General features: G+C 41.0%; 2 long non-coding RNA genes across 3 annotated transcripts in view; one reads left to right on the top strand and one right to left on the bottom strand.

Moving 5' to 3' along the window:
• The window catches only part of LOC100441134 (uncharacterized), a 118,499-nt gene that overhangs the window by 1,803 nt on the left and 93,250 nt on the right, over positions 1-23,446 (bottom strand). Inside the window, exon 5 of the long non-coding RNA XR_008522440.2 lies at positions 1,198-1,343. This is a non-coding gene — a long non-coding RNA (uncharacterized LOC100441134). The remainder of the gene's footprint in view (positions 1-1,197; positions 1,344-23,446) is intronic.
• Positions 1-23,446, top strand: part of LOC129057713 (uncharacterized) — a 39,484-nt gene that overhangs the window by 6,700 nt on the left and 9,338 nt on the right. For both annotated transcript variants that reach the window (XR_008522441.1, XR_008522442.1), the window contains one exon: positions 2,876-2,931. This is a non-coding gene — a long non-coding RNA (uncharacterized LOC129057713). The remainder of the gene's footprint in view (positions 1-2,875; positions 2,932-23,446) is intronic.

The following is a 23,446-nucleotide window of genomic DNA, read 5'->3' as shown; positions in this document are numbered from 1 at the left end:
AGAAGTGGAGCGGCCAAGACCACAACCCATCCATCCAGGTTTCCATTCATGAACCTTCTACAGGCTCAAGGCTGGAAGGCCGCCTCCTTTGCTGTGGCTTGAAGTGGTTTGCGCAGACCGGGTCCAGATATGTAATAGCTGTTCACTATTTTCTATGAGAAGATTTATTCAAAAATAAATTTAGCTAAGGGGGGAGGAAAGTTAAAAAAAAAAAAGGGAAAACAGAAGGACAGATTTTCTTATCGACTCGCTCTCAGGGATTGAAACATGGAGGCAGGCCTTCCTTTTGGGGAAGAGAGACAGCTGCAACATTTCACGGTGTAAAGTCAGCGAATTTCCACAGGCCTGCCAGCCAGGGACCACAAAATGGTTTCAAACAACGGCTCGCTTCATGCTATTTGTGTGTGTGCGCGCATGTGTGCGTGAGTGTGTGTGTTTAGAAAAAGGCAAGGGTGGGGGGTGGGCAAAGGGGAAGCTAAAAAGTGTCCTCGCCCGGCCAGAGTGGGCAGGGGCGGAGTGAGCAGATTAATGAAAACGTTTCGCTGGCGTGAGGGGTTTGATTGCCCCACTGCAAAATTGCTTGCAGATTCGAAAACAGCATGTTTCATTTCAAACTCATTCTCTTGCCATACATTAGCACTTGTCAATGTAACCATTAAGCACAGGCAGTGCAGAAATTTAATTACAAAACCATTTATTTTATTGAAAGAAAAATAAACCCAAGCTACCTCAAATGCATTAGGTAGGTTCAAAACATGTTCAGCTGATAACACCCAAGGGTAGGGAGGCTGCTGCAGGAATAAATGCGTCTTTCATGTGCGGTGGGGACTCGATATTAGAAACAGCTGCCTCTAGGTCCTCTTTATTTAAGTTCAATTAGGAATTAAAAAACAACCGAATTAATGAAGGGACTTTTTATATCTGCAGTCACTCGGCTGTATTCATTCTTCTCTTCCCAATTCGCCTCCCCTTTTAAGTATTTGGATTAAAAATGCTAATTACTCAAAGTGAACTTTTTATGGAATGGATCCCCCTCTCCACCCACTCTCCATCCCATCTCAGGCTTGTCTTTTGTTCTCCTAATAGGAGATTATGCAAGACCTATCGTATTAAAGGAAATCACAAAAATGTGCTAAACGCATCAAAAAGTCTCCAGTCTGTATCTTATTTATGCCTTCTTCCCTCTCCCCCACGTACGTCTTCCACACAGTTGGAAAGCCAGCAGCGTTAGGCTCTCTGGTGAAATACTAGATTTGGGTCGAGCCGCGGGCTGATGTCATGCTGGAGACCGCCTCTCCTGAGCACTAATGGGCTGCCAATAACAAGTCTGTTTTACTGTTTTTCTGGAAAGGAAAAAAAAAAGAAGAGTTATAACCTTCGTGGTTTGGACTGATTTGTCAATTTAAAGTGCACTTTTTTTTTCTGTCTGAGATATCTACCCACAATTTCTTACAGACATCTCCTCATGCAGTCCACTCAGAGGAGGAATCTGGAAAGGGAAGATTGGTTGTTTTTTCTAATTTTCCTAGCAAGAATACAAACCTCTAAAATTTCAGAGAGGCGTCTGTATTAGTTCGTTCTCATGCTGCTGATAAAGACTACCCAAGACTGGGCAATTTAAGAGGTTTAATGAACTTACAGTTTCATGTGGCTGGGGCGGGTCTCACAATCATGGCGGAAGGTGAAAGTCATGCCTCACATGGTGGCAGACAAGAGAAGAGAGCTTGTGTAGGGAAACTTCCTTTTTAAAACCATCAGATCTTGTGAGACTTATTCACTAACATGAGAACAGCACAGGAAAGACCTGCCCCCATGATTCATTTATCTCCCATCGGGTCCCTCCCACAACACATGGGAATTATGGGAGCGACAAGATGGGATTTGAGAGGGGACACAGAACCAAACTGAATCAGCATCATTGGATTATTTGCCTGGTGGGAGGTGGGGAGTGGGAGGCAGATAGGCAGGGAGGGGGCTCTTCTCCTGCAAGTTCATTTTTAGGTCTTGTAACTACACTGATGTGCAGCAGCAGACCTTTGTGACATTGACTCAGTGATGGTTCTGCCTCTGTCACTACTGTCCAGTGTGAGACCTAAGGAGGACTTCCTGGCCTGTTTCAGATGGGCCTCCAGAGCTCTGTTGCCCCTTGCAAAACCACAGCCAATGTTTTCTGGGGCTACCCACATTGTCTAAACTGCTCTGAGACCCACCAGGCACAAAGCCAGGCAGCTTGGAAATTGGCTGGATGGGCACGGCTCCCTCTGACCCAGCTGCCTTGATCTGCCCTTGACACGTACTCTTCATGCCAAAGATCCAGGGAACCCGAGGCAGGGAGAACACATTCAGAAAGAGAAATTCACCATCCCAGGGAGTAACCCTTTACCAATAGATTGTAGATAAGCACTTGCTTGGAGAAGAGAAAGGAAGGCAGAAGGAAGCAGGAGGGAGGAGTGGGTCATATTTTAATATTCTAAGAGACTTGGCATCTAACTTGAGCCCTGCAAACCAAGGAGGCAGCAGGGTAGAGTGGGCCTCCGTGGTGTTACCGTAAGTGCATCCAGCAGAGAAAATAACAAAATACTGCAAACATTCCCTGAGGGGTTCAAAAAGGTGATACCCTACCCTGACCCAGCCCTGGAGAGATGCTCTTCTAAAACCATGTATATGAAAGAGGAAAGGGTCCGGGGGCCGGGGGTGGGAGGGAGGCGGTAGGGTGCGGGTGTGTGGGAAGAGAGGGCTGGATTGTTTAATGCACTGTTACTAAAGGAATTTCCAATTGGGTACGTATGTGCTGTAGACTTTCTGAACATCACATATCACTCAATAAAAGTGCACGCCAACACCACGTGCTCTGTTTATGTCTCTCCCTATCCAGTGCACTGGATGGATGGATGAAGGCACTCTCCCAGGCTTCCAGGCTTCCAACCCTTGGTAAGTGTGCATTTTCTAATTACATTTCTCAGCCTAGGCTTCAGACGGGAGAGCTCAAAAAATGTATTCCAGTTTTACAAATAGCAATGGTTTTTTAAAGAAAGCAACTCAGTGATTCAAGAATGACTTCTTTTCTCTTATTCTTGTCTTCAAGAGTAAGAAGTAAACTCCCAGGAAACAGAATTGGTTTCTTCTCCTAGGAGTTGGGTTGTAGATGGAGCATGCAAGTTCTTCAAAATGATCCCATGGCTTAGAAGCAAGAAGAGGGGAAGGTAGAATGAGCTTGCATCCAAGGGGCCTTCTAGAGAGTGTGGAATCCTGAATTGTGCATAACAGAGTGTGCCTGGGAAACAGGAGAGCTGGATGTCATACCCAAATCATCATTTTCACAGGCAAAGCTACTCCTTCTCCCTAAGGAGCTACAAAACCCACAGCAAGATCATGTGGCAACTAGGGCCACCTGCCTCAAATAGGGTTTTCTCTCCCTGTTTTGATCCTTTACCCCCACTCATTTCCCTGCTCTGTGACACACAGAGTAGATAACACCACCTTAGCATTGAGTTTTAACCATTTATGCACATATGTTTGTTGAGTACTATATTCTGGGCATTATACTAGGCATTGGGGATTTAATGAAGAACAAGACAGACAAAGTTCTTGCCATTGTCATTTAAATCCCAGTAAGGGAGGTAGACATGAATCAGGTAAACAAGTAAATGAAAGGGCCACAAATTGTTAATGCTTTGAATGGAATAAATTGAGCATTAGAGTGGGCTTTAATGGGAATGTTTGTCTGAGGAGGAGAGTTATGCTAGATCTAAAGGCAGAGAAGGAGCCAGCCCCATGGAGAGCTGGGAGGAAAGTGCCAACAGTGACAGATGCAACAGGCAACACAAAGCTGTAACACCCATGAGAGTGTGGCCTGACTGGGATCAGCCAGAAGGCTGTTGTGACTAAGTGTGATGGGTGAGGTTGGGCAGTAGCATGGACACAGAACATTCTACATGTAGTGAGAAGCCACTGAATGGATTTTTAACAATGGATGAGCATATTCTGATTTATATCTTAAGAAGGTGATTTTCTGCAAATATGGAAATGAACTGGAGGTGGGCAAAGGTAATAACAGGGAGATCCTTCGGAGGGTATTGCAGCTGAAGTGAGAGATGGTGGCCAGAATTGAAATGGTGGTGAGTGTTCTGCCTCTTTTTGTTTCACGTAGGTTGATTTGTTTTTTTAGACAGTTTGAGAGTTCTTTGAGAGCAAAGAGCTTATTTTATTCTTCACAGGATAAAGGAGGAGCCCCACTCCTCACCACCAGTAAGTTCATATGATGCAACAAGAACATACTTCTTCTCTGCTTGGTCTTCAGTGCAGGGCAGCCTGACACACGCTATTCTTCTGACCTCCTATGCCATTACTGCCCTTTTGGGGGGACATGATGCTCATGTCCCCTAAATACTTCCCTTTTTCCCCTCTTCCCAAACTATGACAGGACTTTCCCAGAGCGCTTCTACTTAGAATGTTCTTCTTTCTTTTTGGCAAAGCCTGGCTTTTCTTGCTATCTAAATTGTCTAATAAAATACCAACTCTCTGAAGTCTTTTCCTGATTCCTGGGGTAGTGGCAGCAATGTGCACCTCTGTGCTCCCATGGTGCCTTGTTCACGTCTGGAGTTTTGCACCTGCTCACACCATGTTGTACACTCTCTGCTTGAGTGTCTGTCTCCTAACCAGATCCCTAGCTCCTAGTTACAAACTCATTGCCATATCTCAGCGTTTCCTTTAAAGAGAAGTCAAGGTGAGGATAGATTTTGAATCATGTTATATTTGAAATCATGGTATTACATGGTTAATAATAATAAATCTTATCATTATAAACTTCCATTGTACTTTACACTTCTATTAAACTCTTAAATAGTTTTAAAAGTTTAACTTCTATTAAACTCTTAACTTGAAACTTTTAACTTCTATTAAACTCTTGAATCTTATCATGATAAACTTCTATTGTTTTTTAACACCTAAGCTGTGGCCTCAAATTTAAACAGAAAACAGGCCTGGTAGAATGTAAATCCACTCTCCTAATGAATGGCTGAATGTGTGAGCTAGAAGATTGATCAATAGAAATTATCTAATCTAAAGACAAGAGGAAGAAAAAGGTTGAAAAAATGAACAAGCTTCAGGGACATGTGGGACAATATCCAAATGTTCCATATGCAGTTAATTACAGTCCCAGATGCAGATAACAAAGATAATGGGGCAGAAAATATATCTGAGAACATACTGGCTGAAAAACTTCGGAATTTGTTGAAAGACATAAATTGTAGATCCAAAAGCACGGTGAACTCCAAACAGGATAATTTTGAATAAAATCCTATCTAGGCACATCATAATTAAATTCCTGAAAACCAAAGATAAGGAGAAAATCTTGCAAGTACCCAGACAAAAATGACCCATCACTTACAGGGCCATGACTCAAATGACTATGGACTATCAGTGGTGGTGAGGGAGTGGAATATGGACTTACACTGTTTCAAGGTTTCTACGTTTTATGTAAAGAAATGCAATATTAACTAAATATACTGTGAAAATAGAAGGATGTTTGTGTGATAATCAGATCAGCCATTTAAAAATGAATCCAATGTGATGTATCTAAAAATCTAACAAATAAAAAAGTTAAAACAAAATTATAAAATGTATTCAATTTAAAAAGGTAGGAAGGGAGAACAGAGGAACTAAAAACAAAGTGGACAACAAAAAAGAAATACAGTCTTAATACAATCATATTAATAACTACGTTAAATGGTAGTGGACAAAATATTCCAATTAAAGGGCAGAGATTACCAGAATAGACTGTTCCTTAAAAAGCAAGATCCAACTATATGCTGACCAGAGGAGATGAGCTTTAAAAACAAAGAGTCAACTAATAAGGAAGACATAATCATAAATGTATATGTGCCTAAGAATAGATCCTCAATTTACATAAAGCAAAACTTGACAGAATAAAAGAAGAAATAGAACATTTTACAATTATTGTGGGATATTTGAATACTCTCTCTGCAATTGGTAGAATTCAGGACAAAAATTCAGTAAAGTCGTAGAGAATCTGAGCCGCCATATCAACACCCTAGCCTAATTGATGTTTATAGAACACTATACCCAGCAACTGGAGAATACACATTTTTTCCAGCTGTACATATTCACCAACAAGGACCATATCCCAGGCTATAAGACAAATCCTAAAATAAATTATAGGATTGAAATAATAGTAGGATAGATCCTCTGATCACAATGTAATTAAATTAGGAATCAATTAAAATAAGTTATCTAGAACAAATCCAAATAATCAATTAAAACAAGTTATCTAGGACAAATCCAAATAAATATATTGCACTTCTAAATAATCCATAGATGAAAGAAGAAACCACAGAGAAATGATAAAATATTTAAAACTTAATGATAGGGAAACTACAACATAAACTAAAACAGTGATTAGAGGGAGTTTTATGGCTTTGAATTCTTACATTAGAAAAGAAGAAAGGTTTAAATTCAGTGATTTAAAATTCCACCTCAAATCCAAAGTAAACCAAAGTAAGTAAAACAAAGAAAATAATAAAGAGCAGAAGTCAATGTAATAAGAAACAGATAAGCAATTTAAAAAATGAGTAAACCCTAAAGTTAGTTCTTTGTAAAGAATACAAAAACTGATAAATTTTGTCAGACTTTGTAAGAAAAATGGAGAACAAAAATTACTAATATCAGGAATGAAAGAGGACTTATCACCACAGAAATCACAGACATTAAAATGTTAAAAAGAGAATATAAGAAGAGTATAAGGAACTTTATACCAATAATTTCTGCAAAATAGTTGAAATGGACAAATTTATATAAATATAAATCATCAAAATTTACACAAGATGAAATAGAGAATCTGAATGATAGGCCCGGGTAATTTCACTGTAAATTTTATCAAACATTTAAAGAAGAGATAACATCAAACTTACACAAACTCTTAAAAATTAGAGGAGGACAGGGTACACCTCCCAATTTGGTTTATGGTATCAGCAAAACTCTAATACCAAAGCATGACAAAGACATTGCAAAAGGGAACACTACAGGCCAACATCCCTCATGAACATAGATGCTAAAATTTATAACAAAATATCAGCAGATTAAATCCAACAATATATAAAAAGGAATAAAACATCATGAGCAAGGGAGATTTATCCTGGGAATACAAGGTTGGTTTAATATTCAAAAAATTAATCAATATAATATACCACATTAAGAGACTAAGTAGAAAAACCATACAATAATTTCAATGGATGCAGAAAAAGTATTTGACAACATTTCATATATGTTCATAATAAAAACTCTCAGCAATCTAGCACAGAAAAGAACTTCTTCAACCTGATAAAGGGCATCTTTAATGATGAAATATGGAACAGTTTCCCAGCAAGTTTGGAAATAAGGCAAGGATGCCCACACTTATGACTTCTATGCAACATTGTACCATCAGTCCTAACCATACACTAAGGCAAGAAAAAGAAAGAAAGCTTTTAAAGATCAGAAAGACAGAAGTAAAATTGTGTCTATTTGCAGGTGATTTTTTTTTGTATAAACAGTTCTAAAGAATCTACACAACTACAATTAGAACTAACAAATGAATTTAGCAAGGTCACATGTTACACGGTGAATATATAAAAATTGATTTTATATTTTATTAATTTGCAGCAAAAAATTAGAAAATGAAATTGAAAACCATTAATTTACAGAATGACAAAAATATTTAGGAATAAATTTAACAAAAGATGTGCAAGACCTATACACTGAAAATGACAAAATATTGCTGAAATAAATCGAAGAAGACATAAATATATGGAGAAATATACTGTGTTCATGGATTACAAGACTCCATGTTGTCAAGATGTCAGTTCTCCCCAAATTTGTCTATAGATTCAATGTGAAATTTTAGTTGGCTGTCTTTGTACCAATTAATAAGTCCATTATAAAATGTATATGAAAGTTCAAATGACCTAGGATTACCAATATATTTTTTATAAAGGAAGACAAAGTTGATAGTCTTCTTGACCAAAGAACAGATGTGTAGATCAGTAGAACAGAATAGAGGGTCCTAAAATAGATCCATAAATATACTATTGATTGGCTTTCAACAAAGGTGCAGGGACAATTCAATGAAGAAAGAATGTTCTTTTCAATAAATGGTACTGGAACAATTACATGTTCATATACTCAAAAAAAGAAAGAAAGAAAGATGAAAGGAAGAAAAAAGACAAAAAGAGAGAGAAGGAACCTCTTTCTACCCTCCTTACCTTGTAGCATATTCAAAACTAAAAATAGATCATAGACCTAAATATAAACCTTAGACTATACAATGTCTAGAAGGAAATGTAGGATAAATTGTTTGTGACCTTGTGTTATGGTTTTAATGTGTATTCTCTTCAAAACTCAGATTGAAATTTTATTGCCAATGTAATGGTATTGGGATGTAGGCCTTTAAGAGGTGATTGGGCCATCAGGGCTCCACCTTCACAGATGGGTTTAATGTCTCTGGAAAAGGGCCTTTGCGGGTAGGTTCTCTCCCTTTGCTTTTCCACTCTTCTGCCATGTGAGGAAAAATGTTCCTTTCTCTGGAGGATGCAGTGTTCAAGGCACCATCTTGGAAGTGGAAACCAGGCCTTCACCAGACACCAAACCTGTTGTTGCCTTGATCTTGGACTTAAGAACTATAAGAAGTAAATTTCTCTTCTTTATAAATTACTCAATCTCATGTATTCTGTTACAGCAACACAAATTGGACTAAGACATCTTGGGCCATATTTCTTGGATACAAAACCAAAAACACAATTTACAAAAGAAAATAAGATAAATTGGACTTCTTCCAATTTAAGCAGGAAGCAAAGTATTACTTTATTAATAGCTTAAAAACAGGCTTGCCCAGATCCCATAGCCAGCAAATGGCAGAGTCTAGAAATGAACTCAGGGCAGTCTGACTCCAGCAGCTACAATTTTATGCACAGTATTCTCATACAACTCTACTTGTAAGTTACAGTGTAGGGAGCATAGACTTCAACAGCACAGCTGTGCCTCTGAGCTAATTGGCCAAGAACTGCCTGCCTGATCCCCACCCTAATCCTCCGCTTGGACCTGAGGGATGCCTGAGTGCTTTAGCGTTAGCAACACTGAGCTTTCAACAAACCCAGCGATGCTTCATCACCAAAGAAAAATGTTATGACAGAAGTTAGGACCAGGCTGTCTTCCCTGAAGATTTGCTAGCTCAATCTTGATAACTCATTCTTGCTGAAAACAAGGGCTGTCCATGTGACTGGTATCACTCTGGGGGCTATGCTACAGTGAATGCAGTTAGGCAAGACCTTACACCTCAGTGAGAGCTTGCACAGGGAGGGATGAGCAGGGTGTAGGGCTGAAATCCACAGTGTGGGCCCTTTCCTGCCATTCCTGCCTCTGCTTTTTTCCTTCCTACAGTGCTTCCCTTGGGACTAGGCACATAGTGGGTTTCAATAAAGACTCATTGCAGGCCTCAAGGCCAGTATATGGAGCTGCCTGGAATCCATGCAGTGTGGCATTGCTCCAGAGAGGGAGCTTCTGTTGGGTGAATTCATATACCCCTAAGACCAAACAGCTGCAGCACAACACCATTTTGAGAGCCCAGCCCCCATCAGACTGCATCCTGTCCTGGGGTCCAACAGCTCCTGTGTCTTCACATCCCTAGAGCCTCACTGACATCCTCCTTCATCCACCCAGAGGACTGCAGTGGCATGATGCCAGCTGGACCCAGCAATATGACAGGGGCACCAACACTCTAGCACACCCAGTGTCCTGCACTTTGCAGCACACTGGGGAGGCTACCCCAGGACAAAGGGAGCTGAATGTCATGCTCTCCAGCACCTGACAGTCACCTGCCTGGGGGCACTGCCTCTGATAGCAACCCCAACCCCCAGCAGCAGGGCTGCAGCACACTTACACATACCCTGAGGACAGGCTCCCTCTACTCACTGCCACCATTGCTGCCACCATCCAGGCACTTTGCCTAGGGTGTGATGGGCATTTGCAGGCTGTGATGGGCATTTCTCCACCCTGCGCATCACAGCTGCACCCATGCAGGCCTGGGGACAGGCCCATCCCACTTGGCACCACCCGTCTCAGTGCCCAAGCATGCTTCCTGGGGATCTGGGAATCACCTCGCCCCATCCACCACTGCAGGGATCTGTGCATTCCTCCTAGGGCCTGAGGATGGGCCCATCCAGCCTGCCACCACGGCTGGCACCAACTCACACATGCTACCTGGGGCCCTAGAGACTGGCCGACCCAGCCCATCACTGCCACTACTAACACCAGCACCTTCCACCTGGGAATGTCAGGATTGTTCCACCACCATTATTGCCATCGCATGCTGCCCAGGGGATGGAGGACCTTCCCATCTGTCTGGCTCACCACTGCCACTAATGGCAACTGAATATGCTGTCTGAAAGCCCAAGAATCAGCCCACTTGGGCCCACTAACAGTAGTGTCCATGTATACCACCTGGGAGCTCAAGGACAGGCACATTTGGCCCACTACTGTCACTACTGGGGCCTGAGAGCTGGCCTACCTGGCACCTCAGTCTCCAGCAAAGCCTCACCATGGCCTCTGCTAACAACCACAGCTGAAGCCACTGAGGAAATCACAGACATCACTGACACTGCTTACAGCCAAAGAAATCATACAGAGAATACACACCTGCATGCACCCAGAACCAAAGCTAATGTACTCTATCCAACCAACACCAGAGATACATCTATAAGAAAGAGTCTTCCCCATGAGAGCCAATTCAAAAAACTGGAAGAAATTATTATTACGCCAGATGCACGGATATCAATGTAATGGCACAGGAAACAGAAACAGCAAGGAAATATGACACTTCCAAAGGAACACAATAATTCTCCAGCAACAGATTCCAGTGAAAAAGAAATGTATAAAATGCCTAGAAAAGAATTCAAAATAATGACATTAGAGAAGCTCAGTGAGATACAAGAAAACAGATAAATAGTACAAAGAAAGCAGAAAAACAACTCAAGATATGAATAAGAAATTCACCAAAGAGATAGGTATAGAAAAGAACCAAATAGAAATCCTAGAATTCAATGAATGAAATAAAAAATACAATCAAGAGCTTCAAAAATAGACTAGATCAAGCCGAAGAAAAAATTTCTGATCTTGAAGAGAGGTCTTTTGAAATAATCCAATCAGACCCCTCCCCTGCCAAATAAAAAAGTAGGGGGAGAATAAAAGAGAATGAAGAAAGAGTATTGATATATGAAGCAACACTATAAAGTGATCAAATATTCATGTGTGGGGATTTTCTCAGGGAGAAGAGATGGACAAAGGCTCAGAAAACCTATTTAACAAAACAATACCTGAAAACTTTCTAAGTCTATCAAGAAATTTAGACATCCAGATACAGGAAGCTCATGGAATCCCAAATAGATACAACCCCAAAAGGTCTTCTCCAAAGCACATATAGTCAATTGTCAAAAGTCAAAGACAAAGGAAGAATTCTAAAAACAGCAAAAGAAGAGCATCTAGTCATATATAAGAATGCAATGCTCAGTAAAAGCCTAGGAGAGAATGGGATGATATATTCAAAGTGCTGAAGGAAAACCATTAGTAGCTAAGAACACTATACTCAGCAAAGTTTCTCTTCAAAAATAAAGGAGAAATAACATGTTTTCCAGACAAGCAAAACTGAGGGAAATCATAGACCAGCCCTACAAGAAATATTCAAGGGAGCCCATCACCTGGAAGCAGAAGAACAATATCTACCATCATGAAAGCACACAGTGTATGAAACTCACTGGTAGAGCAAACATACAAATGAGGAAGAGAAAGAATTCAAATGTTACCACTACAAAAAATACACCAAACCATATTGATAAACAATGAGGGAAAGGAACAATGTTTATACAAAACAGCCAGAAAACAACAAAATGACAGAAATAAGTCCTCAAATGTCAACAATAACCTTGAATGTAAAAGCATAAAACATTCTACCAAAAAGATATAGACTGGCTGAATGGATTAAAATTTTAAAAGGCATGAGCCAACTATATGTTACAAGAAACTTACTTCACCTGTAAAGACACATATAGTCTGAAAGTGAAAGGAGAGAAAATGATATTTCATGCAAATAGAAACCAAAACCAGGCAGGTATAGCTATACTTACATCAGATAAAACAGACTTTAAGTCAAAAATAGTAAAAAGAAATGAAGAAGGTCATTTATATAATGATAAATAGATTAATTCAGCAAGAGGATTTAATAATCCTAAATATATATGCACCCAATACCAGAGCACCCAGATATAGAAAGCAAATCTTATCAGATCTAAAGGGGGAGATAGATTCTAATACAATAACAGTTGGGGACTTCAACACCCCACTCTCAGCATTAGACAGATGATCTCGACAGAAAATCAACCAAGAAACACTGGATTTAAACTACTTTAAACCAAATGGACCTAACAGACATCTACAGAACAATTTATTCAACAGTTGCAGAATACACATTCTTCTCATCAGCACATGGAACAGTCTCCAGGATAGACCATATGTTATGCCAGAAAATTAGTCTAAAAAATTCTCCTAAACATCAAAGTCATATCTAGTGTTTTTTCAGACGACAGTAGAACAAAACTAGAAATCAATAACAAAGTGGAACCTTGGAACCTGTACAAATACATGGAAATTAAACAACATGCTCCTGAATAACCAATGGGTCAAGGAAGAAATTATAAAGAAAATAAAAAAATTCTTTAAATAAATGAAAATGGAAACATAACATATCAAAACCTGTGAGATACAGCAAGCAGGGCTAAGAGGGAAGTTTATAGAAATAAATGCCTACATAAAAAAATAGAAAGATGTCAAACAAATAACCCAATGATGCATGTCAAAGAACTAGAAGAGCAAGAACAAACCAAACCCTAAATTTGTGTGAAGAAAGAAATAATAAAGATTAGAGCAGAACTAAATGAAACAGAGACTAAAAAAAGGACCAACAAAACAAAAGTTGTTTTTTGAAAAGATGAACAAAATTAATAAACTGAACTATACTAACCAAGAAAAAAGAAGACTCAAAAAAATAAAATAAAATAAACCAGAAATGAATAAGGTGACATTACAACTGATACTGCAGAATGCAAAAAACCCTCAAAGACTATTATGAACAACTACAAGATAACAAACTGGAAAATCTAGAGCAAATGGAAAAATTCCTGGACACATGCAACTTACCAAGATGGACTCTGGAAGTAACAGAAAACCTGAACAAACCAATAAGGAGTAATGAAAAAGTCTCCCAACAAAGAAAAGTCCAGGACTGGATAGCTTCATTGCTTTATTCTACCAAACTTATAAAGAGGAACTAACACCAATTCTCCTCAAACTATTCCAAAAAAATTGAAGAGGAATGAATTCTCCCTAACTCATTCTACAAGGCTAGCATTATCCTCATACCAAAACCAGACACAGACACAACAACAAAAAAAGAAAACTGCAGGCCAATATCCTGATGAACATAGATGCACAAGTTCTCAACAAAACACTTGGAAACCAAATCCAACAGCACATCAAAAAATAATACGTAATGATTAAGTGGAATTTATCCCAGGGATGCTAGGCTCATTCAACATATACAAGTCAATAAATGTGATACATCACATCCACAGAATTAAGGACAAAAACCACCATCTCAGTGGATGCAGAAAAATGACTTCATAAAATTCAACATCCCTTCATGATAAAAACTAACAACGAATTAGGCATAGAAGGAAAATACCTCAACATAATAAAGACCATGTGTGACAAACACATAGCTAACATCATACTGAATGGGGAAAAGCCTTTCCTCTAAGAACTAGAACAAGACAATGATGCCCACTTTCACTGCTCCTATTCCACATAACCATACACCAAATATGCTCATGCATTGATCTTGAACTTCCCGGCCTCCAGAACTGTGAGAAATAAATTTCTTCTGTTTATAAACTACCCAGTTTATGGTATTTTGTTATAGCAGCTAAAACAGACTAAAGACAATGCTCTTCAAACAAATCTGGGCACATGCATTTAAAGGTCATGCTGAGCTTTGCCTGGTGAAGGGAAAGAGTAGCCAAGTCTTCATTCTGTCTTCTTGACCAGTTTGGCTCTGGGCGAAACTTGCCAACCCCTCAGGAAAAAACGTGTTGCAACTATCTATAGGGAGTCCTTGAGCATCTCTTGCAGCCACACTTTGCTTCTCATGAGATAGATCAGTTTACTGCTTCCCCTTCACAGTCTCTGGGAAGAATCCAGTAAATATGTTTTCCATCGTGTGTGTGTGTGTGTGTGTGTGTGTGTGTGTATGTGTGTGTATTAGATCAACATCCTGGGGAAAGGCCTTGGCTGACCCATCTTTTAATCGGTATAATTATATTTTATGCACCTACACTATATATTAGTCCAATGCTGACAAAACATGCTCTTTGCCTTCAGCAAGCTTTCCATCTTCATAGGGAAAGGAGTCTCACTGGTAAGCATCAAGAACGTTCAGCCAAGTCCTGGGTCATACTGTACATGGTCTGTCTCTTGTAGGAGCAGAGACAAGCCACTGTGGCCTGTAAGAGCTTGTGGAAGCCTTCACAGAAAGGGCTGGGAAGGGCTTGAGGGACAAGAACATAATGTGAAACCAGAAAGCATGAACTAAAGCCAGGGAGGAAAAATTGCTGTCTGGACAGATGCACACATGACCAAGCCCGCTGGTGGTCAGTAGCCAGTTCCTCTGGGTTTTTGGGGCTTCTCTAGCCACATGCTCCTCTTGGCAGGGCCAGGCCAAAATTTCCACAAACATTTCTCTCCTGAATTCAGCCAGGTTGGGATATTTCATTCTACCAAAAAGAGGAGCCAGAAGCTTTGACCTGAATGCATAAAACTAAGGTAGAAAAACAATGTTTGAAATTTTTCTTCAGAAAAAGAAAGCCCCACCAATAATCTGGAAATTCTTTGTAGAGCAGCAATTCAAACCAGCAGCTTAAACTCCTTGACAGAGGGGAAAAACTCTGTGAAGCGCCTTCCCGAATTTCGATCATGATCCTGTTGTTCCTGGGAGAAAGAGAGCCTGAGACATGGCCTTGCTGCCTTGGGTCTTTAAGAATTTGGGTCTGCCTCCAGTATCTGATGCTACAGCCAAGCCCTGGCCCTTCTCTTCCAACGCACCCGCAGTAACACTGATCCCAGTGCATTCCTCCCATTCTTCTGCCTCACAGCAAGCTTCAGGTCAGAGCAGTTGCAAGATCAGATTTGTTTGTGGAATAAAATGCTTTAACAGTTCAGCAGAGGGTGGAGGGAAAGATGAAACCAAGATGGCTGAAGCACTTATACCTGATGGAATGCTGTTTGCAAGATCACGGGAGAATGGTTGGGCAGTAGGATAGAGGGAGGCCTAGGGCCCCTTACGGTCAGCCCTCAACTCTAGGCAGCTGCCCAAAACCTACAGTTGGTAAGGTCCCCTTGGAAGGGCAACTGAGCAATAAGGAAGTCCCTGAGTTTACAGTAACTGCAATGTCAGAGCCACAGTATAGGCGAGCTGCCTGTCGGGTGGAAAAGGATCCCAGACCCCTTCTGCTTGGAGCTCTGCTCCAGAGATCTTTGAGCACCTTGGCTTCCTGGGTGTTCAGATTAGCAGAAGGAGAGACAATGGCAAGGACAACATTGTAGTACCCTCCCATAGATTCCCGTGGCTTATGGGACATATTACAAGCCCATAATAACCAGGAAATCAAGGCCTTTAAATTTGGCCCTAATCCATCTGCCTAACCTAGGTGCACCCTTGTACGTTCCCTGTGCTTCAGCGAGGCCAATGTTCTCAGTTCCTCCCTGTTCCTCCCTCTGGGCATAACCTTTCCTCATTTCTCCCCTTTCTTAATCCCACTGTCTTCGAGGTCCACGAAGCATTCTGACTTGATGGATCCACAGTAAGCTCTTCTTTCTTCAGGGCTGGATTACACTAACTGAAGATCACCCTAGAGTTTGCACCAGCAAAGCATGAGCAACTACAAGTATTGTTTGGCAAGAATTTGTTCTCAGAAATTTTCTTTTAAAAGTACTGAAATAATCATAATGGGAAAGACATGAACTTTCTTGGACTTCTTTACTATAATTTTGTTGCTTATAGTATCACTTATTTTTAATAATGGGGAAGGGCACCCTATAATTTTTTTCAGAGTTTCTAAGTCCCCTAGATCTGAACCCAGACTGTCCCTCTCTGACCACTTTGCCAAGTGGCAGCCTGTCTTGCACATAGGGGCCCTTAATCACACGTGCCTTCCATATGGTTATGTAACTGTTTCCGGTCTCACTTCCCAATTAGATAAGAATCTCCTTCAAGGCCAGCAAGAAGTGTTCCGCATAGTAAAGAGGTGTGCTGCGTGGATGGCTGCTAGGACAGTCCCTGGCACAGTCAAACCTCAATACATTAGATATTTCTGTTATTATTATTTTACTTCTTTGTATCACCCCAGAGATTTTTATTTTCTTCAAAGATTGAACATGGCAACTGACAGGAGCTTAATGGATACTCGTTACATTTTATTGCAGTGATATAGTACCTACTAAATTAAATGGTGGACCAGAGAGCCAGTGTGGCATGATGAAAAGCAGAGTCTCCGGAGATGTGTTACTTGGGTCCAAATGCTGGCACCATCACTTGAGGCAGATGACCTGGTCTCGGGGGTCTCTGTTTCCTTGTCTGTAATGCCTACTTTGTAGTTTTGTTATGAGAATGAAGTGGATTAATACTTCCGTGGTGCTTCACACTGTGCCTGGAACATAGTAAGCCTGACGTAGGTGTCTTAAATAGAGATATTACCAAATAGAGTTGGGGAGAAGTTTACCTAGGGAAAAAGTTTTCAAAGTCGTACCAAGAAGACTGGTGCTATTTTACTGATTTGAGAGACCAAGTCCCCCTTTTTGGTAATACCATTTGCATATAAGCATCTAGTATGCTAATTCCATCGACCCTCACCTCTTTTTCGAAACAGATGCAGCAGGATCTCTGGCAGGATTTGACTAATGACTGACCTTAAAGTACATACCTTTAAGTAAAATACAAATATTTTTAATTCAAACCCTCCTCTCCTTTAGGGCTGTGGATGCTGTGATATATCACCCTGACCTCTCTTTAGGACTTTTGGGAGTCCTGCCACCTGTCAGCGCTCTCCAGAAATCTGCCCTCAGCTGGAGAGAGCTCTTGGGGCAACCAAATCCAGTGACTGGTTGACATGGAGAATGGAGGCCCGTCTGCCTCACCCCAACTTGGGGCAGCTCTGCAGGTCATCCGGGCCCAGAGTTCCCCATGGGGTCAGCTAAGGCCTTTGATGAGACTGCAGGACATTCCAGCATCTCCTTTTGCCCAATTCTGTTTTTTCTCCGTTCTGTTCCACAGATGTTGATCCTGGGTGCACTCTCTAGTTAGTAACCTGCACACTCATCTCTATCTCAGAGTCCACTCCAGGGAGCTCTGCCTGCACCGCCAGTTGCAGCAACACCAGCAAATTCACTCATTTTTACTAATTCTGATTTGACCTCTAATTTACAATTACCTGGATTGCATCCATAACTAAGATGACCATACAGACTGGTTTGCCTGGGACAATCCATTTGTGACTTTCATTACCAAGAGATTTAATTATTATTGATAGCAATGCTTTTTACTTTTAAAATATCCATAGTTTGAACAATAAATTATATAGCCACCCTACCTATATAAACAGCCCTAATGTTCCCAGGCCTCACTGCCAGCATGAAAAAATAGTACATTGACGTAGTGTAAATTTCCTGAGCTTAGAGCTCCCACTAAATATAACTTCAGAACCTCAGCCCCCCTTGCAAGGGCTCTCCACACTGACCCTACCCTGCTTCCTCCCCAGAATATCTGAGTGACCATCAGGAGCCCACACATTCTCAACAGATCACACTGCTGCTTGTCCACTGCTCTCCACCCTCTTCTGAGGCTGCTGCTTATACCACAGTGTTGATGGCCTCCTCTCTGCTCCCCAGAGCAGATGCTCCCACCAGCACTGCTGCTCTTGGGCATCAGATAGGCTCTGCGAGCTTCACCATTGTCAGAAGGCCCAGATGGCTCTGGGAGGTCCCATGGATGCTCAGCCCAAACTAGGTTTTGAGTCTTTATTTCGGTTGTAGCTTGATATATCTATATGCCCCACCTCCATACAGTAAATGAAAAAAATCATCCCTTTGCATAGACATTCTTCTCTCTGGATCCCACAGCAGAGTGGCGGGCTCTATATGGGTGCAGTTGGTCTCATTTTATCTACAAAGCTCTTTTCCACTCAGGGCCACACATAGGCCATCAAGGTGGCTGGATCAGGTTAGGGTTTAATAGCCTCCAAACTGTACCTGGAATCCCTATTCCTGCCTAACCCTATGGTTCAGATTCTTTTTTCCAGGAGTTTTCTCACACTCCATGCAAGTGAGTTGGCGCAGATAGACATGGGGAAATTGGAATCTAACTCCACATAAACCAGTTATGTATACAGGAAGTCCTTATTTTGCATAGTAATGCAAGACCATAAAAATGACTGTGTAAGCTGAAACCCCGCAAAGCAATCTTAATCGATGGGAAGAATTACAGTTGTTCTGTGACCTTTAAACATTTTTGTCAAAACATTAAACATTCTCTTACTGTTGTTTATAAATGCATAGGGAAATGAAAAATTAACAAAACTAATATTTATTTATTACATTGTAATTTAAAACATTAGAAACATTGAGAATTAAGGTGTTTTATGTCTTTGTAAAAAACATATCAAAAGTAGTTTGCACAGTTCTTGCCTTTCTCCCCTTACTGTATAGCTCATGATACAGATGGAGCAACTTTTGTATGCCTTGGTGAATTGTCGTACTTTGTTGTAAGCGTAGTCTAGTTCTAAGTCAGCTTCTGATGTTTTATCCTTTGCTCTTGCAATGTCACAAAATAACTATAAGAATTCCTTCAAGGTGAAGTTTTTTGCCAGTGCCACTTCCACTGGGACATCTTCATTTTCTTGGAATCTGGATGCAGATTTCCCAGCTGCATCCTTACCTGTGCTAGCAGCTTCATCACTAGCTTGACATCAATCAATTCTTGCTAAATTCCGGAATGAGGAAACAAGCCTTTACTGGCAGTAAAAGATTATTCTTCAGTATCCTTGTAATTACCATTTTCTTTCAATGTGGCAACTAAGATCAATGCTTTGGCCAGGAGGCAAGCCAAACTACTTCGGATTTTGAAATATTAGAGTCTTCAATCCAAAGTAGAAAACTCTCCAAGCATAAGCAGCTTTCTGTTCCTATTGCAATTTAAACTAAGAGACGAAGCAACGTTACCTTGTTTTTAATACACATTGGATTTTTCCAGTGCAGTTTGTTCCATAGCTCCATGCAGGCCATGGTGCATCCGATCTTTGCTCTGCTCTTGCCAATTTCAAATCTTCAGTCTAATCACATCCAGTTTACTGCCAGCATTATCACTTTTTGTTTCTTTGTTGCATTTTTATTTTTGTTAGCTTACCCTCTATCAGTGATCCATTTTTTGTAAAATTTTCATCACATGGATTTATCACTGGAAGACAAGGAGGCAACACAACTTCACATTTTGCTGTCTGGGCGTGAATTGAGTAACAGATATGCAATGACTAATCATGGACAGGCTTTGAAAGAAGTGATGTGATTGGTTCATCATGATGTGCATCTGTTGTTTATATCATGATTTGTGGACTGGCAAGCAGGCAGTGAAGTTTGTACTTTATGCAATTATAGTTAATACATACTGTGGTGACTGAAATTTGAACTAGTTGTTGGGAACTGGTATTATTTCATTAAACTGAAACTTGTGCACATCAGTGCCATAAAAAGCAAGGACTGCTTTATTAATGTATACCAACCAAATACTTTTGAGCACATTTACAGCACAGCACTTCCTCCTCCTTGTGGTTGGACGGTTCCACTTGACCAGTCTAGCCAATGGATTGTGAGCAGAAGTTACATGTGTCAGTTCCATGCTGAACCATTTGATGGACAGTCAGTCCTGTCCTAGCCCCTGAGGATATCGGAGGAGGTGGCTGCTCTGTTAGCCTAAGTCTCTGAGCAACAAAGGTGAGCAGAGGCCCCCTGCTGAGATATGATGGACATGTAGCATAAGCAAGAAGTAAACCTTTGTTTTAAGCCACTGAGATCTTGGGGTTATTTGTTTCTGTAGCATAACAACTCGTTATGATTGATATAAAATATAATCAGGAGGTAATCTAGGAAAAGGAGGATAGGGAGCTGGGCAGAATTTAGAACTCAGAAATTGGCAGCTGATAGTCAAAAGGGCTCCAAATTTGTAGGGGTAGGAGTAGAGGAAGAATCAGGGGCATGTACTTAAACAAAAAATCTTTATATGATAAAAAAATTATCACAGACACAGAAAATAAATGTATAGCTTAATAAATTATTAAAAAGTGAAGGTTATCAATTTATGGATTAATAGATTAATGGACTATCATGGGAGTGGGACTGGTGGTTTATAAGAGGAAGAGAGACCTGAGCTAGCACTCAGCCCCCTTGCCATGCGATGCTCTGTACCAGTTTAGGACTCTGCAGAAAGTGCCTACCATCAAGAATGTCTCTCGCCAGACATGGTGCCTTGACCTTGAACTTCTCAGCCTCCATAACTGTAGGAAATAAATTCCTTTTCTTTATAAATTACCCAGTTTCAGGTATTCTGTTATAAGCAATAGAAAATGAGACTGTTTCCTCATCCCTCCCTTTTTGCCCTCAAGAGGTGACCACTTACTTGCCTTTTATGGAAACACCCTACTTCCTTTCCTCATGCCATTATCAGTCCACATGTGCATCCTTCAACATTGTGGTTTAGTTTTACTTTTTAAATATTTTAAAGTCTCTTTTAATGTACAGACTTCCCCTTTACCACACTCCTTTCCCCTTGTGAATGTATGTGTTACAAGAACTAGATCATTGGTAGAGTTTCTCACAGCATAGATTTTGCCACTTGTGCCCCCACGGTGTCGTTGATGTGTTCCTCTGGCCCCTATATTTCCTGTAAATTGCTAGTTGGATCTATAGGCTTGATCCAATGTGGGTTTGATTATTTTTGGTAAGACAACATCATAGGTGGTGGTGCCTTTGTTCTCCAGAAAGTGTAATCATCTTTAAAATAATTATTATTTTAATAATAACCATAGGTGTTCATTTATTTGGGGTTACAGAATGGCAAAATTCCAATTTGAAATGTCTCCTGTTCTACTCTGGTTACCAATGATGCAGTTCAAATGGGACCATCAGGGTAAATGCTTGATTTTTTTGTTTGTTTGTTTCTTCAGAATTCAAAGCTTTATCACATCCAGGTACCAGTCGCTAAGATCTGAATGTGACAAAACTGTTGTAAAGGTCAACCTGGCCTCCATTGGCCCAGCCTTCTCTCCCCAGGTCCTTTGACCCCCTGAGAGATCACCCCAGGCCCTATGAATCTCAGTTTTTCTTCCCATCTCCCCACCCCATCAGAGCCTACCTTCAAGGAGGGAAGGTCCTCATGCTCGCTCACCTGAAGAGGTAAATTGTGGGCATTGTCCACTCTAGGGAATGTGGATTTTAAGGCCTCTCTCTCAAATATTGTCTCACTTAGTCCTTGTGGAGTTCAAAACAGGTAGCTTCAAGCCCAAATTCACCTTGCAGTTGTTTTGTTTTGGCCATCACAGAGTGTTTTCACTTGTTGGTTTGTTTTGCTTTTAAGTGGAGCCAGACTGCATTTAGGCAGGGGCATATTCTCTGCAGTTAGATCAGAGCCCACCACCTCCCCTTGCATTGTACCCGCCCTGTGTTCTCAGTCCCTTTGTGTTGCAGAACCTTGTAGGTAGGTGTTATTAGCCCATTTTTCAGGTGAATGGACAAGAACTGGAGAATTGATGTGGGGAACCTAGGTGAGGCACAAATGGAAATGGAACAGCCACTGAGTGCTCTGGGAAGGAGACCACAAGCCAAAGGAGAGAGTCCACAATGGGAAAACCCAGCTACAGGGCCCTCTCCATCCAGCCTGGTGCAAACTAAAACCCACATTCTTTTTTTCTTCCTTTTACAGAAACAGCTCAAGGAAGCATGATAAAATGAGGCCTAAGATAATATTTGAGGGGAAAGTTTATTTTTTTATGGTCTGTTTGCATTACACCATCGGGTGAAGAGAGGAGGAGAAAGACTTGTCCCAAATGGCAGAGCTGGAGAAGCACACACAAATCCAATGTCAATAGTTGGAAATACAAGTGTTTGGTTTCATTAGACTTCTTTTTTTAAAAAAACTTTATTCTTCCTTTTCCTGAGGCAGTCCAAGGGAAGGGGACACAGAGGTGGAAAGAGACAGGGAGAGAAGAGGGAGGGAGCGAGCCAGGGCCAGCGAAGGGGGCTTGTCTTAAGGAACCTGCTCCCCCTGTGAGTGTCCTCAGCCAGCCCAGGAGGCTGGCAGGCCTGATCAGAAGCAGCCAGCTAGAGCCTTTCCCTGATTCCAATGACGGCTGCTAAGCAGGGGCAGGCAAGTCAGAGTTTCGGCATTTGTCCAACAGCTTTTTTTGAAAGGATTTTTTTGTTGTTGTTTTTGAAAACCTGAGTGAAAATGAACAGATAATCAAATCCAGGTCACCCTGAGGAAAATGATTTGACTTCTGTGTTCTCCTGTGGCCCCATTTGGCCATAGCTGGCCCCTTCTCCTTCCCCCTACTATCACGCTGGCCCTTGGCTGCCCCAGGGCAGAGACCGTGTCTACAGGGGCAGGAGAGGTAGGTTAAGAATGCAGGCTCTAGTCAGACAGCCTGGGGGTTCAAGTTAAAATATTAGCTCTGGCACTTATTAAATAGGCCACCTTGGACATCTTCTTTGTGCCTCAGTTTCCCCATTTTAAAATGGAGATGTGATAATACCTCATGGTCTGTTGAAAGAATTCAATGGAAAAAATGCTTACTACAGTGTCTAGCATGTAGTGTTCAGCAAATATTTGCTGTTATTCTATTATTTTTAGAGACTTTTCTGTCTCCCTTCCTTTGTCTTTCCATTACATGCCACTCCTTAGCAGTCCCACTGGATTTGTCCAAATGGATAAACTCACTCAAAGAAATAAAAATAGGTGTTATCTTGCAAGGTATTTTGCACACTGTCCACTCAGACCTTCTCTCTCAAGCAGTTTCTGCACAGCTCTGTGGATACCACATCCTTCCCTCATCAACATGCCCTAGTTCTTGTGGCACAATCTGCATGGATTGCCCTCTCTATTCATTTCTATCCACCCAAATCTAGTTCAAGGCCCACTTTGCAACAGAATGTTGGGTCAATCTGGGAATGGCTTGATTCAGGGTCTTGCCTAAAGTCACTAGGATCTGGTTTTATCTCTTGGTTTTGCTTTCTCCATGTTGGCTCCACT

The sequence above is a fragment of the Pongo abelii genome, chromosome 12 (genome assembly GCF_028885655.2).
Source record: "Pongo abelii isolate AG06213 chromosome 12, NHGRI_mPonAbe1-v2.0_pri, whole genome shotgun sequence".
Taxonomy (NCBI): Eukaryota; Metazoa; Chordata; class Mammalia; order Primates; family Hominidae; genus Pongo; species Pongo abelii.
The sequence above is the reverse complement of the archived record's forward strand: the minus strand, read 5'-3'. Positions and strand labels throughout refer to the sequence as shown.